Raw genomic sequence first — 16,971 nt, 5'->3', positions numbered from 1 at the left:
AACTGCTGTGTAGAAGTCTCAAAGTAACCATGACAACATAATGACGGCATTGTAACAACTGTAAGTGAGAACATTAAGTATAAATCACCCTGAGTTACTGACAATGCACAGAAATAAGAAAAAATAATTTATCCTATTGTATCAGTTTAAGCACTGATCTTATATTAAAAAAAACAATTTTTTTTTATTTTTTTTAATTAAAAAATTGATTTAAAATCGGCACCCAAAAAAAATCGCGATATATCTTGAAATCGATTTTTTTTCACGCCCCCTAAACCTCATCCTAATCCTAAACCTAACCCTAACCCTAAAACGCTACATACTGTACGTGTACTTTGGCCTTAAATAAATGCCAATATCGTTTTTTTTTATTTATTTATTTATTTTTTTAAAGCTGATATTAAGTGTATCAGCCAAAATATGAAATAAGAACATTGATATACACAGGACATATACTGTACATGAGCACACATTTGTATATGACCCAAAATATGATTCAAGACAAGGAATTCAAATAAAATAAGGAACTTTAATGAGTAACACTGTCAACATATAAAGCCACTGATACATTAGAAAAGCCAAACTTGTGCACACTTAATTCCTGGAAAACAATGTAAAAAAAACAATCTTGAGAAAAATTCTCCAACAGTCAACATGGATAAATAAAAATAGGCAAAATGTAACTATAAATCAGACACTTCAATGGATCGGTCGGGCTCCAATCTCCACTCTTCTAATTATTTTGGGGAGGATCCATTTTTCAGCTGACATGGCTGACTCCAGCTTTGCACAAACTCAAAACAAATTCAATAAAGGGACTTTGTTGGCACATTTCTGAAGTTATTTTGCACCACGTATGTGTCAAATAGCTCCTATGGTTGAAATGAGCACCGCACTTCAACACTCACACCAATTAATGGAAACACACAGCATGGCTCCACTTTTATTGAATGTTTTCTTCTTCTTGCACAGCTTGAGATGGGATAATAATTACACATTCTAGTCCTTTCCAAGAAGCTGATCATTAGTCAAGTTAGTTTGTGAGACCGCCATCTGTAATTATTGTGGCAATGTTTAGTCTTTTTCACTGTAATGGTCACAACTCAGATTCCAGACAGTGGCTCAGTGGTAGAGCGGGTCATTCAGGAACCGAAGGGTTAGGGGTTTAAATCCCGCTCTCGCCAGGGGTAGGGCACTTTACCCACATTGCCTAGTATAACTGGGTATGAATTGTGTATGTTGGTGGTGGTCAGAGGGGCCGTAGGCGTGAAATGGCAGCCACGCTTCTGTCAATATGCCCCAGGGCAGCTGTGGCTACATTGTAGTCATAGCACCACTGGTATGATTGATGTGACTGGTGTGAATGAATATTCCCTTTGACTGTTTGTAAACATTGTGACATATTTTGTTGGGCGGGGCTTAGCCTGGAGGCAAACCACAATAGATGACTTACCCGTGCTGTGAGACAATGCGGAGCGACGTAGCAACGTGGCGTCCATCTTACCTCAGACAGCTGGCCTCGCTCATTACATTGATGTCAATGGTGCATGTACTATTTAAATAACCCTAACTTGCTCAATTTTGCAACAGCAAGCGGCAATTTCAACATATACAAGCATTCTATGTCAAACTTATGTTTAATAAGGTTTGTAATAAGGCAAACCATTTGTGAATCCATCAGTATTTCATCGACTTAAGGATTTTTTTTTCATTTAAGCTGATCACTTACCTTCCAACAGCTACCGTAGAGCACGTCAGAATGTCAGAACGTCAGTTGTCTGAGGTAAGATGGCCACCGTTGAGTTACGTTGGTGAACCCCGCTTGCGCCATAGTGTTTATATACTGTATATCTATGCTTGTGGCGTGTCCTGTTTTGTCAATGGTGACGTGGCCATTAAGGGGTCATTAATGGTTTCTGTAATGTGCTTTGAGTCTCCTTGAAAAAAGCGCTATATAAATCCAAGCCATTATTATTATATTACTAGATTAAATTATTTGAGTAAATAAGTAATAGCGTAAATGTCTCTGGTGTTTGCCACTGGGACCTACTATGTAGGAGTTTAGATATCATTTGATCAATGCAATTCAGCCATGGGCAATTATGCATTGATTCATGTGACAGACCATGATAAGTTTTAGCTTCCTGTCATAAAAGCAGGGGAAGTAAAACATTTTTGGGCTAGCTCCAGTATTTTATGGACAGTCATTAAATGTCTCACCAGACAAACTGTGCAACTGCGTGTGAGTGCTGCGTGATGCCAGTCAGGGGAGACATTTGTGCAGCCTGTTGATGAGAAAAAAGTGTGTCTTTGAAAAAAACACACACCAAAATCCTTGACCTACATTTGCACAGGACAAAGGGATAAAACAGTGACAAGTGGGAACATGGTGACTGTAGCATGGCAGGCAGAATTAAAGAATGAGAAAACTTCAGACAGAGCCACCATTTGCTCTTTGAACATTAATAGAGTACTTTATGAAAAGATTTGCTGCTTTGCTTTGGTCCACCATAGGCTTGTTTAGGGACTTTATCTGTTACTTTTCTGACAATGAATGACTGTGTAACTAAGAGAAGAACTAGACAATGCTGCAGGACTGTCATTAAGAAAAAAACTTAAACATAAGATTTTGTCTAGTATAGTATTATCATGGAATAAGCTAACATTATGACAGGCTAAAGCTATATAACTTTATGATAATAAAAGAGAAAGACATCATAACGGAGATCAAAGAGTGAAGTTCACATTAGTACGGTAAACAGATCGTTTATCAAGCCTTGCCCACGCATTGGCCAACCCTTCTACAGTCTGTTTCTGCCACTCACAGAACAAAGTTTTATTTCATTTTCCCATTGAGACGCCAAAACCCACGGCGAGGTATAACTGATACATTAGCTCATCTTTTTGTTTTCCAGTTGTTGATGTTTACCTTTCATCTGTCACCGTGGCACCCTCATGCTCCTTTGGAAATACTTTCTGAAATAAACCTATCATGTAATTATTACCTTTGATGACAACAGGTTGATTCACAGCTTTCACCTGAAAGGGGAAAAACATAGTCACTTCTTTATACTGCTCATATATGTGATTTAATTTGACAATGTCCTCAAGGTAAAAACATGACAAAGCTCTGATGAGAGCTGCCAAACAGATAAAAGCATCCTATCAGTGGGAGGGATCTCAGCCACATAAAATTACTATAGATCACTGGTGCATGCATGTGTGTTGTGGAAAAACAAAGGTGAGACACATAGAGTTGTGTTATACCTACAGGCCAGTGAGTTGCATTCTGGGTGGGCTGTGAGCCCTCTGTTAGTGACCCCAAAATGTGGCAGGACTATCTCTGCTGGGACTGAGACGTCGCTTCTTCTGTGAAGGAGAAAACAAACAGAGACGCTCTAAAGCAGAGCAAACAGTGTTTGTTAAGTATCCTGGCAAAGTGGCTGGGACCTGGTCTGACTGAATGGAGGGTATGCAGGCAAACTCACCCCTTTATGATGAGGTCAGGTTCTCAAGTATTTTTACAGCTTCAGTTTGGCTTTAGTAGCTAAATAGATGGAGACATTAGTCCTGGGTAAGTGAGCGCGAGCTAGCCGGTCAGATTTAAATGCAGTTTGAAACGTTCATGTCTGCTTTGTAAAGGCGACTGGAGAAGATAATGTCCATAAACATGTAAATCCTCTCCGTGTGAGCAACTGTGTGAAAGCTCTATTCGATCATGTGTCTGCTTGTTGCTGAATTTTTAATTTGTACCCAACAGACACAAAAGCAGTCCAAAGTGCAGCAGGTTTTTCATGCTAAAGTGTACCAACGGTTGTTCATGTTTAACCAGCTATTGTATTGTCCTGATGTTATTTACTAAGGTGATAAATCTGTTTGGAGTTAACCATATCAGTGCCTTTTTCCACTAGTTTTCCGCTTTTAAATAGTCTTAAAGCATTGGACTAAACTTACTATACATTTACTCAATCAAACTGAATTTAGTGATTAAAATGTGTCATTGATTATATTTATGTTGCACTAAAAAGCTATTTTCCATATAAGTCCTGACTTCACTCTATGCTCAGAGGTTGTTTTTCATTCCTACATGTAAACTCAGAGAAGTCAGATTCCCAGTCAGACAGGCATTCAGCCATAGTTATCATGGAACCCTGAAGACTTTCAACATGTTTGCTTTTTCTCTCTCAGCCCAGCTGAAGAATTTCATAACCTCAAAATGGCAATCGTAACATGCTCCACCAGCTGTGACATAATAGAGAATATTCCTGCTTTCATAAGGGCAATTCATTCACTTCAGTAGCATCAGTTATACAGATGTGTAACAGATATATAATTGTAAATGATCATTTTAATTAGAGTGTCTATTTGTATGGTTGCCGTACGGATACAGTAACCCCCGGCGCTATTGGTACGGTTACCGAAGTACAAGTACGTAGCGTCTTAGGGTTTGGGTTAGTCTTAGTCACATGACCTAAACTGGCCAAATAGGGGCGTTGCGTACGGATAGAATGTCGATATAGTGATACAGCAACCGTACGGCTAACCACTGCCTTTTATTTATCCTGTTTAAAAAAAAGCTAAAAGAGAAAATAGATTTCAACCCTAAAATCTATTAGAAATTCAAACTACTGATAGAAATTTGTAAAAAAAAAAAAGATTTTTGAATTAGGTAGAAATGCTAATATTAATATTATTCCTGTTGGTTTTTAAAGACCGTTCCTCTACCTTGTGAGCTTTTTCCTTTGTTTGATGCAGACCACTGTGACTGAAGTATTTGTTTTTCACTAAAGTGCAAATGCTGCTTTTCATTCCTAATGTATGTGCATGCGCATAGACTTGTGTGACGTTATCTTTAGAAAGGTTGACACAGGATTTGTCTGACCTGGTACCAATGTTATTTTAATGACATTTTATTACCTTTTTTTTTTTTCCTAAAACAAAACCGCCAAAGAATTCACTTAACAGGCTTTGCTAAGATTACAACAAAAGCAGCTGTGTAGATTACTAATATTCATCTGGAACAGATTTCACTCACAGTGAAGAGTGAAAATTCCCGATAGCAAAGAACAATATTTTCACTGGACTAAATTCTCATCATATGCAGCCATGCAGTACAACCACACTAATATTCCCTCTATGGAGGTCATATTTTCCTCTTTAATGCTTTCTTTGAACACAGAGCTGAATTTTGTCCACGAGGATGATCAAAAAACCTCCAAAACTAACAAGTGCCTGATGTTTCGCCTCTAACACATCCATGTGCAGACAGTCTTAGTCTCTGGTGGATTTTCTATATAAAAACAAGCTATAGGTTAGCTTCTTATTTCAAACAGAAGAAGGTAGTATTTAAAGTTATTAAAAATGTATTAAATAATGTATCTATAGGTGGGTTTCAGATGCTTATTGTAGATGTAGCAGAGGTTGCTTTTTAAGATTTTTATAAAATATAAAGTCTTCAAAAAGCATTCTCACGTTCCCTAATGGCACATTAATGTCTGGACTCCCTATTTTTCTTGCCTCTATTAAACTACTGAGCCTTAAATGTGTTGGAGCCACTGTGTGAGCAGCCAAGATTAACATACTTAACATATATGTTTCTATCTGTGGGGCTCTTAAAGCTGATATCCAGAGTTTCTGAGAAATCTATGTTTATTTATGATTCTTTTGAAATGCGTAAAATACCTAAGTAGTCTTTTACTATGGTCTACTGCCAGTGGTCATTCATATACATTAATGTATATAAGTCCCTCCTTCGTCCTATAGACCCCTATGCAAATGGAAATGATCTCCGACTGCGCCCAGCCAATAGGCTTTGACTTCCTGTTTTTTAGACTGTCAATCAAAGTAAATGCAGGACTGTGTACGGAAACAAGAACGTGCATCACAACAGCAAACAGGTAAATATGATTTTGGCTCTTACTGTACCTGACCCATAGACCTATATCAATGCGACCTTGTTATGTTCCGCGATGTGCGTGCAGAAAAGTAGAGGCGTGGCCTCTGGTAGTTTGGCAGAGGCAGTGGGAGGAAGTGAGGCCGTTTAGGGCGGGACATCGAGATGTGTCTCAGAAACTCCAAATAGCAGCTTTAAGGCTACATGGAGTGAAGGCTTGAATGGAGAAAAGGAGAGAGGTTCAGACAAAAACTTGGATTGATATCGAGGGACACAAACAAGTTATTGAAACACTTTTTTTCAAATTTAAATAAAGTATAGATTACTCTTTATTCAAATTACGTTTTATATGAAAAAGGAGGTAAATAAACATAAACTAATATAAGAAAAAAAAATGTGTAAATGTAGTTTTTAAACAAAATTATTTGATACAAGTAGCAACACTTCTTTCCTAATTATTTTATTTTGTCATTTGGCATTTTTCCTTTTTTGGGAGTTGCCACATCAGTTCATCCTTTTACCCTCTATCTTACTTTTCCTCGTGCCCAGCAGCTCCAACCTTTGCATGTTTTCCCTACTTAGCTATAATCTCTCCGGGATTCAGCTAAAAGTGCCTAAGCATTCTTCAGCCTCGCTTCTAAGTTCTTGGTAGCATGGGAGAAGAGGAGGATTCCTGGTTTGATTTATATGATACTATGAGATCTTGCCTGAATATATGTAAAAAAAAAAAGAAGTTTTGCTATTTTTAAACTTGGGTTGGATTTTTTTTTTAATATTTGTTTTGCTAGGGAGCTGTTATCAATACTTAATACACTCACGTACACAATATATCACAAAAAAACCAACCTCCAATCTGTAAATCTAAACACTCAACTATATGTTCAATTTTCTTTTCTGTGCATTAGGATATACTGTAGATCTAGATCCTGTTTTTGCATGCTTCACACTCAACACCCTTTATTGCTTCTGTCACCTTTCGGTTGACCACTAGATGGCAGCTCATTCACAAAAAAGACAATTCTATAGATTTTTGGCAGCAAATTATTAATTGCTGTTTTTATCCCTAAAAGACTAGCGAGTAAAGCAGATTACACACTTGATAATCGAGCTGTGTTTGTCCCGATTTCCTGATTCTCGACCCAAGGATGGAAAATAACCGATTATCGTACATTTTACAAGATTATCCGATAAGATTATCCTTTGGTATGAGGTGTGTTAAGAGTGAAGTTTTCCCAATAACTGTCTCTGAGACAGGTTGGGGCCGACAATGGTAAATATTAAACCTGTTCAATATTTATGACCAGAACTGTTCCTGTGTTGGGAAAGCCGACGAATTCCCACTCGTTACTGAGTGATTTGTACGTGGAACGGAATGTAGCCAATCAAGAATCAAGCTAACCGAGAAACACATAATGCTGCGTTCAAGGAAACTCAGAACTCTTTTCCGAGTTGAAAATTCTGATCTCCAAGTTCAACCGAAATACCTCAAACATGGCTGAGCGATATCATATTAAATTGTTTTCCTGACTTTCCGAATTTTGCTGGATTTCCAAATCACTTTTTCAAGTAGGAGGTCGGAAAATCCACAGTTCTGAGGTACTTAGAACGTAGCATTAGATCACATTGTTAGATCTTGTTTGATCACATGACATTGTTAAGACGTTGACTTGTTGTGAACCCGACTCACTCGGTCATTCCTTGAAATAATGTACAGTATTTCTATTGCAGTCTATTTACTTCATGACCAAAGAAAATGATAACGTAAACAGTTCATATGGCATTGCTTATTGAAGGAAGGCCCACATTAAAGAAGACCATTTTTTTTACAGCACAAGATTGATTGTCACAATTTAAGTCTGTCAAACTGTAAGAAAAAACAAACAAAAAAACAACTCAAATTCCCATAAAGTTAATGACAGAAAGAAAGAGGTGGGACATGGAAAACGGGTTCTCTAAAATTGTAAAAAATGAATAAACATGTTCGGACTCATATCTTGGCACATTACACTGCACAGGGGGATTCTTTCTTGGCAGAATCCCAACAGAAGATGAAAGGCAATCCCACTTTAAACACAGGCGTAGTAGGAACGTATCATTTATACGTGTCTATTATGGCAGGTCAAAGCTATTGTGATCTAATAGCTCAGGTGGAGCTAACTCACACTCTACCGCTGGAAACCGTGCAAACAAACACTTTGAACCTCGACTGTATGCACTTTATAAGATCTGGAGCAGGATTATGACCTTTGAAAAAGTTTTATACCCGTCTTAAAAACATCAGTATAAACTTAACCCAACTTTTGTCTTTGGGGTGCGAGGATCTCTACAAACTCCTCACATATTTCTACAGTGAATTTATAAAAAATGTAAAGCCATTTTTTACACGCCCCAGTTTAGAATAAAGCAGAAACATCACAGATGAAGTCTCTTTCCATCTGTTGGCCATGATTCGTACCTTGTCCTGGCTTGACTCAGCTGTACATGTGTTCATGACAAAGAAAACATTTCCATAAAATCCATTTATCAAACTCCTGACCTGCTGGAGTGAATGCAGAAATTACTGCTAATTCCCAGTGGGGAGCATTAAATAAAGTTGTGGGGAGTCATTCAGGAATGTACTGTACATAGTACTAAGTCCAGCTTCCGCTTTACTTACTGGTACTACCCATCAGCTGAATCTACACAAAGTCGGAGCTTTTGTAGCTGCCTAATGAAGCTGTCTGCTGTCACTGTCAGCGAATGAAAGTCTAAAATAAATGACCTTCATGCCTGTTGTATAAATGGGTGTTCAAAATGAATCAGCTGAAATGACGCATTTGAAGTTAAAAGTGTCCAATAAATCTCCTTTGACCATGATTGCAAATATTACCTGACCTTTCTGTCCTATTGTTTATGATGAATGATGGCCACAAACACAATCATCCCCTCAGTGGATTTAGTGTCACGTTCGCGCTCCAATTTCACTCCACACGAAAATATTGTGGTTCCCATCATGATTTATCACAATACATTCAAGATTCAGTTTTCATTCATTCTTCTCTTCATTGTTGCAAATTTCCCAAGTGTAAGCCCACCAAAGATCACCCCATTATTATCAGTCCACGGCCATTATTAAAGAATGTTTAAATTCTTAAATTTTGATAATAAACAGAACTTAGAGAGCGTAAACTTTCGCCAAATATCCTCTTTGCTAGAAATTTGCTATCTTGATCAGTGATCCTGATTATGTTACAATGATCATCATCACCAACCCAACATAACTGAGTTGAATTTCATGAAAATCAGTCAATTACGAAGTATGATATGATTTTTTTTAAATATTGCAAATGATGACAGATTTTTAAAACGAAACCAGAGTCAGTATATTGATCCAGATTTAATGTAATGTCCTACAGCGTAAAGTTTATCTTTGGTTAAAACTTCATCTAAATCTGTTACTTTTGACATAATCTGAATAAATAAATAAATAAACATAACTTCCTTGGCGAGGTGAAAATTGTAGTAGGCACTCTTTATCTCTACTGCGTATGATTGAGGGACATTTTTGGTCATGTTGTTGTTGATGTGATATGTTTGTTGATGATTTTAAATGTTTTTTTTTTTGTTGTTGTTACCAACTTTAATGTTCTGATTGCTTTTAAGCTGCTCAGTGTTTTCAAGTTCATGTAAAGCACATGAAGTTGCTTTGTGTATGAAATGAGCTATACAAATACATTTGTCGTACAATAGTCTGGTCCATAATGTACTCTCCTTAGGTTGATGTCACCTGATCAAACTCTCCTTCAGAAAAGACTTTTAATCCCAAAGGACTTCCCTCTGAATATACTGTAGGTTAAATAAACATTGCTGTGAAACTAAGCTAAATGGCAAATTGGTATTTGTATATGAGGGTAAATTGGCAGGCCGAATGTGTTACTCTGGGTGTGACGCTGCAATAGTGGTAATTATTTAACCACAATAGTAAAACTGTTACTTTTTAAATGCAGGAAGCAGGCTTTTTATGAGCCAAGTTTGGTTTGGTGCACAAAAATTGTCCCTCCTTAAAGAAAGTCTTTCTTATAAAAGTGTTCAAATAAAGTTATCGCCACCTTCAAGGGTACATTACCAAACTTATTCCAAGGTGCAACTTCCAGTTTGGTAAATATGATTGATAGAAGAATATAAATGAATTAGTTCTAGCATCTTCCAGGAGCATTAACTGCGGTTTATTTAAATGTTAATCTTATCTTGTAGCGCATTGAGGGTTAGGACTGATAACTGCAATCTAACTTCACCCTGTCATTGACAATTTCTCAAGGAGTGATAGAATGATTTATTAATTTATAGTTACTTTTCTAATCATGAAATATATATATATATATATATATATATATATATATATATATATATATATATATATATAAATAAAAATTGCAATATTTGCCTTATGCTTTAATATCAGGATATATTGTATCGTATCGTGACGTATGTATCGGGATACAAATCGTATCACCAGATGCCAGGCAATACATACCCCTATCCTCTATACTAGCTTTGCTTAAGTTATACAGACCCAGTAAAATGCCTATTTTTGGGGGGTCTGGTAAAGCCTTCATTGCCCTGTTTTGTGCTTTTAATTAAAGGAATAAAACCCAGCACTGTAAATCCTGATTTAACGCTTACACACATACTCATTTACCATATTAAAACAACCACTAAAACTATGCTGACGACCTCATGTAAGATAAAGTGAGACATATTTGCATCTTGGCTTCTTAACTGCTTTTTCCTTGCTTGTTTAAAACCGATGCTTAAATGGTTTGTGCTATTTGTGAGCTTTAAATACCAGAATTAAACCCATTTGAACAGCTTTTCCTCATTGATTATTTATATATGTATGAATTTCAGCACCTCCTCTAATAGTGTGTTAAACTAAACAACAATAAGGGACAGTATTAAACAGAAAGCATGTTCTTTTCAGAGAATGTTGCACTAATTGTATGAATAAGCCATTGTTGAATATTGTCATCAAAAGCAGTTACCTCCAGATAAATTCAAACAAAACAGAAACTCTGATCATGGCTCCCGATAAAAAGATCCCTCTGATTAAGAACTCCCTTGGTGATCTGGGCTCGTCTGTGAAAACCAGCCTCAGAAACCTTGGGGTTGTGTTTGAGGGACACTGTCGTCCACTGACCAAAAAACATCACCTTAGAAATAACTCTAAAGTGAGGAACTTGTTACGAAAATCAGACTCCAGATCGTACAGAATGCTTGTGCCCCTAGAACATCCCACATTACCCCAATTCTTTTTACTCTGCACTGGCTTCCAGTCAAGTTTTGCATAGAGTATAAGATTTTAGTTCTGACTTTCCGAGGGATACATGGCCAGGCCCCTCAATATATCTCAGACTTGTTGTGCCCCTACACTTCAGGGTGCACCCTTCGGTCTTCAGGCCACCTTCTCCTAAAGATCCCAAAAACTAATTTTAAAACTCGAGGAGACTTTGCATTCCAGGCGGTGGCCCCCAGACTCTGGAATAACCTGCACCAGTCTCTCCAGGAGTTCAACTGTGTGGACACTTTTAAGAAACATATGAAGACTTTGCTCCTCAGAAAAGCTTAGATTGATATTAATTTTTATTATCCTTTTATGATGTTGCTCCTGTTGATGTAAATGCACCTTTCTTTTAATATTCTTTTATGATGTTGCTCTTGTTGTTTTAAATTCCCCTCTGTTCTGTACAGCACTTTGTGATTTTATCTACAAAAAGCGCTTACTAAATAAATTACTTTCTAAATTACTTACTACACAAACACTAAACATCAATATGAACGGAATCTTTTCCAGCGTTTTATGCTCAGCTGTCACTGATGTTGGTGCTATTCGTCAGCACTCCTAAAGTTAAATCAGAATCAGAATCAGAATCAGAATCAGAATCATCTTTATTCGCCAAGTGTATGTTGTACACACGAGGAATTTGACTCGGTCAACTGTGTTCTCTCCAATAGTGAAAACATTCAATAATAAACAATCAACTAGAAAAGATGATAATAAGTATAAACATAAGTATAAATATAAACAGTAGTTAGACTAGAATGTGCAAACTCGATAAAATAACAAGATAATAATAATAATAATAATAATAATAATAATAATAATAATAATAATAATAATAATAATAGTATAAAAATAAATAAATAAAAAAAAATAAAAATAAAAATAAAAAAATAAGATAAAAAGAAGGAAAATAATAGAAAAGAAAGATAATAATAAAATATAATAATAATAAAAGGAAAATAGTGCAGTAGAGCATTGATAAGTAGTGCAGGAGAACATTTAAATTAAAGGTATGTACATGAACATTCTCAGTGTCAGATTGATCCAGGGTTGTTATGTTTGGTTCCAGGGTTTTTTCACAGAACCAGGTCTGACACTAAATTATGTGTAAGTCAGTTTGGATTTCCTGTTATAAATGAGTAATGGATGAGTAAACGTTCTGTCTCTGTTTAGCAGTCAAACAATGGTTTTGGAATTTTTGTGGAAGTGGGAGTCTAAGGAATGGGACATCTATAGGGATTTATTTGCTTCTCATACAGTTGTGGCTTTGTCTTGGAGATGCAGTCTTTTTTTTTTTTAATGAATGTGATCAGAGCAGCAATGTTCTCTGTTCAACTGGTCATCATAGAATACATTTTATTTCAAAATTGTTTCTTTTGCCGGAGCCACGGTAAAATCTGTTGTTCAGCAGGAGATAAAATAACAGTTGCAATGTTCTTTTTTTGTGAGAGTGGCGACAAAACCTGTATAGCAAATTGAAAACTGGCAGTAAGGTCACAAGCAAATAATCTAGGTAGGACCCTGACTGTGCTCAGCACCATATGTTTTGTATTTCATTCATTTCTACATGAAATTAGGTCAGACTCTGGGACTTCATTTGCAAAAAGCTCGTTGACGACACACAAACACATGCTCATACACACCACACACATACACACAACTTTGCCCTTACCTTCACCTCGGGATGAGCTCATGCAGGGAGGACGTCTCCACGGCATGCTGGCTTGGAAAAGTATTTGGCATAAAATGAAAACAAATTGGAAGGAAATAGTGACTTCATTTGTTGCCAAACATCTTGACTATATAACCAAGTATATACAGTATGTCTCTTTCTGATACAGTGGCCACGTTGACATGGGAGCTTTAATTCAGAATAAAAGTTAAATCCTCTTTAAACTGACCTTGTAAACACAAATGCTAAATCAGAATTAAACATAAATCTGATTTAGGTGGCTGGTTAATTCCAATTTTAATTCCGAATTAAATAATTTCTCTATTTTGTAAACACTTAATTCAGCTTGAAATTAATTCCGGTCTTTCTGCGCATGCACGACTTGCCGCGATGATGCGCTGGTGACGACATGATAATAATAAAAATGCATTGGATTTTATATAGCGCTTTATCGTAGACACTCAAGGCGCTTTACAGAATTAAGGCAATATTCTTTCACTCCACACTTAGTGGAGGTAAGCTATTATTGTAGCCACATCTTCCCTTGGGCAGACTGACGGAAGCAAGGCTGTCATAGTGCGCCATCGGCCCCTCCAACCACCACCAACACTCACTCACACACTACATTCATATAGACAATGTGGGTGAAGTGTCTTACACAAGGACACAATGACAGATACCACTGGAGAGACTGTCCCCCACTGTGGCACCTGGAATTCTTAGTGGTCTCCCATCTAACTACTAACCAGGCCCAGACCTGAGATCTAACGGGATCTGGTTATGACAGGCTGGTATGGCTATAGTCCAGGATGGCCGCCCGGACTGGAGCCGAGACTATTTAAGAGCCTTAAAAGTCATGGATAAAATGAAAAGAGTGGATGAACGGAAGCATAAACATGAGGACATTCACACAGACTTAATACACGCACACAGATGTCGGCAAACGGAACAGACTTCATGAAGCGCAAGAGCTTCACTAATGACGCGCGGATCATTATAAAGTTATTTCTTCACTAGACGTCCTGTATAGTGGAGGTAGAGCAGCTGTTTGATTGGCCAAAGTACGGTCTTCTGCCTCCCTTCTCTGCTGCTTGATCTCTCTCCTGCTCCACGGAAGAAAGTGAAGCCGTGTGTTATTGTCGAGCTGCTGCTTGAAAACCACAATCAAAATAAAAGCGAAAACAGTTCTCATGTGGTCTTCCATGCTGTAGCCAAAAATAAAAGGTTTGGTGTGTGTTTTTTTCCACTAGACGTGAATACGTTACGTTTGCTCCCTGTCAAATCAGAACCCTTCCCAACCCCAAGGCCTAAAGCGGAATTAAATAAAACCTCATCTCGGAATTATTATTTCCACGTAAACATGAAGCAGAACACTTTAATTCTGAATAATTTAATTCGGAATAACTAATTCTGAATTAAAAAACATCAAGTAACCGTGGCCAGTTTTAAAGAAGATTAATTTAATCCAAGTAGTACCTTAAACACTTTGTTCAAATGGAGGAAACGTCACACTATAATGCATACTATTACAGACATCATTTGTAATTTAGATAAGACTGATTGTAGATCATTATATTAAGAACAAAAGACTTGAAAATGCGTGACTCAAGTTTTTGTTGCTCTCCATTGTCTTGCAAAACTATCTTTTGCCTGATTTGATCTTTCCTGAGAATAGACTTGATAAGGAGTTTGTCCCTTGGTTTGAATTGCATTTATTTACATGAATTAAGAACTTTTCCCACAATCTCCCACAATCCTACCACACAAACTAAATCACATAGTGGACAGGGAATTTGTCAATCATCTTAATAACTTTTTTGGGGATTGCAGTTTTTACTTCAACTGGGTAACTTTCTTAAGAAGCACAGGATAAACCTTTAGACCCTAATGAGACTTAGACTGTATTAAAGCCTAGATTATCATTCATTTTCCTCTTAAACAGCTAAGGACCCCAAACCATGCTCTATGTCCTTGATAGAAACATCTACAGATCAATTTCAAGGTATTAGGAAAATGTTCTTAGTTCTTTGTAAAGTCTAATTTATGGACTTTTTTCCTCAAGCCAACAAGACATTTAGCTATGACTTTCAGATGGATGAGTAGTAGGTCCAGCATACATTACATAAAGAAACAGCTCAAATTCTACAATGGCTTTATACACCAGAGGATCTCAACTCTAGGAACACAAAGCTATGTCTTAGGCAAAAAAAGGCTGCTTTACAGTATTTAGTTACAGTATAAATAAAGTAATCAAAACAAAGTTTGATGGCATTTAATAACTTTTATGAAATCAGGCTTTTAAAGTTTGGAATTCAGGCAAAAATCTTTCAGGAAACTATTTTGTAGAGGAAAGAGCTCAGGAAAGCTTTTTTATACGTATGAAACAGCATATGAAAATATGAAGTGGGTACTTATAATACAATTAGGAGGTATGTATGACTGCTCTAAATAAAATGAATCTAGTACCGCAGAAATAAAGAATAGTGATTTGTATTAATTTATCTTTAATGTTGCTAGATTTACAAACCTCATAAGTGATGCAGAAAATGTAATTCATGTATTTCTTCTGTCAAATTTACAATTATATAATTCTTTATTTTCAGTTTGTACCAATTCATTTAAGATGTTGCTGAGGGTTTTAACAGGAAAGATTACATTCCGCTACTGTTGGCTTCTCTTCATCGCTGTAAAATGTGGATTAACATTTTTGTTAACTTACAAAACCCGTGAAGACCAAGCACCGATATATCTCAATTTCCCAGCTGAATATACTCCACTCCCAGATGGATGAGTTGTACGGAAAAGGATTAGGGAGAGTTGTGATTGCAGTAGAATGTTCAGCTATGAACATTTGAGATATCAGGCTTTTCGCTCCTGGCACCAACCCCCAGTTTCAGTCCGGGAGGCCATGCAGACTCCTTATTTTCAAGATAAGACTTTGTTTTTGAGAAAGAGTTTAGTTGAATACTTCCTAAATGTCATCAATGCAGGGTGGCCTTTCTAAACTAATAACTTCTTAAACCTTGATTTCAATGTTGTAATTACCTTTTTTTTTTATTTGGTAAACTGCTCTATCTTGAGTTTAACCCAATATAATTAAAGTTATCAATACAGTTGTGGGTGACACTTGTAATACATCTTAATAAGCAGTAATTAAAAGTTAAAAAGCTTCCTAATATGGCCTTATTCATTTTTTAATTAACATTAATAATTAAATTACTGCTCATTACAAGCAGTTTTGGTTTGGTAATATTAATTAATATATTAATGGAGCTTTTCATTAACACATATTAATGTTAATACAAATAATTTAGTAAGTCCGTATCAAAAGGCTTATTAGGGTCTAAACTTAACTTAAAAGGTAACTTATGTTGTAATAGGCTTAAATTCCATTATGTGTTTTGTGAATCTGTCAACATTGGTAAAGTGTTCACTTTGTCCTTTTCTCCTGCTGTCTGCACTTTCTCCCTGAGGTTTCACATTCATTCTTCCTGTTCCAAACAGGATATTTACTTTGACAAATGTTATCTATCGGTCCTGTTCTGTTCTTTCATTCTTCACTACTATAAGCTCAACTGACATAGATGGTTGCCACACCTGAGCCTGGTGATGCCAGTGGTCTCTTTCTATTTGATGGAGGTTTATCTTCTCTGTTTATGCCTAAATGTTGGAATTTTTCTTTGAAATATTGCCCTCAAATCTGCTGAAGGCAAAGAGAGGAATATGATGTATTTGGTACTATGTACAGTAGATACAATTTAACCTGAATTACAAATATGCTGTGATGCCTGGCTTGAATGCAAAGCAATTTAATTAAATATAAATATATAAATATAAAATATCATCAATCAAAGGTATAATTCATTTATCAAGCTATTTTATTAAGGAGATAAACATTTTGAATATTATTTGACATGAAAATAACTTAATAAATAGTTTTAACCTTTGCATCGTGATTAATTCACAGCGCAATGCTTTTATAACATGTTAAGGTTTAATTTATTCAGATAACTGTTTTTTTCAGGAAATGTACTTTGATCTCCTGACATGTATGCTTTGACCATCAACTGCCAGTCTTCTGCAGAG

General features: G+C 36.4%; 1 long non-coding RNA gene across 1 annotated transcript; it reads right to left on the bottom strand.

The window, feature by feature from the left end:
* Window positions 1–2,900: 2,900 nt before the first annotated feature.
* On the bottom strand, window positions 2,901–3,712 carry LOC114475022 (uncharacterized). Its single transcript, XR_003675412.1, has 3 exons — window positions 3,489–3,712; window positions 3,272–3,398; window positions 2,901–3,039 (listed from the first exon to the last, which is right to left on the bottom strand). It is a non-coding gene; the product is annotated as an uncharacterized LOC114475022 (long non-coding RNA).
* Between the last annotated feature and the right edge of the window lie 13,259 nt (window positions 3,713–16,971).

This window comes from Gouania willdenowi, chromosome 13, assembly GCF_900634775.1.
Source record: "Gouania willdenowi chromosome 13, fGouWil2.1, whole genome shotgun sequence".
Lineage (NCBI taxonomy): Eukaryota > Metazoa > Chordata > Actinopteri > Blenniiformes > Gobiesocidae > Gouania > Gouania willdenowi.
This window is presented reverse-complemented; position numbering and strand designations above follow the sequence as displayed.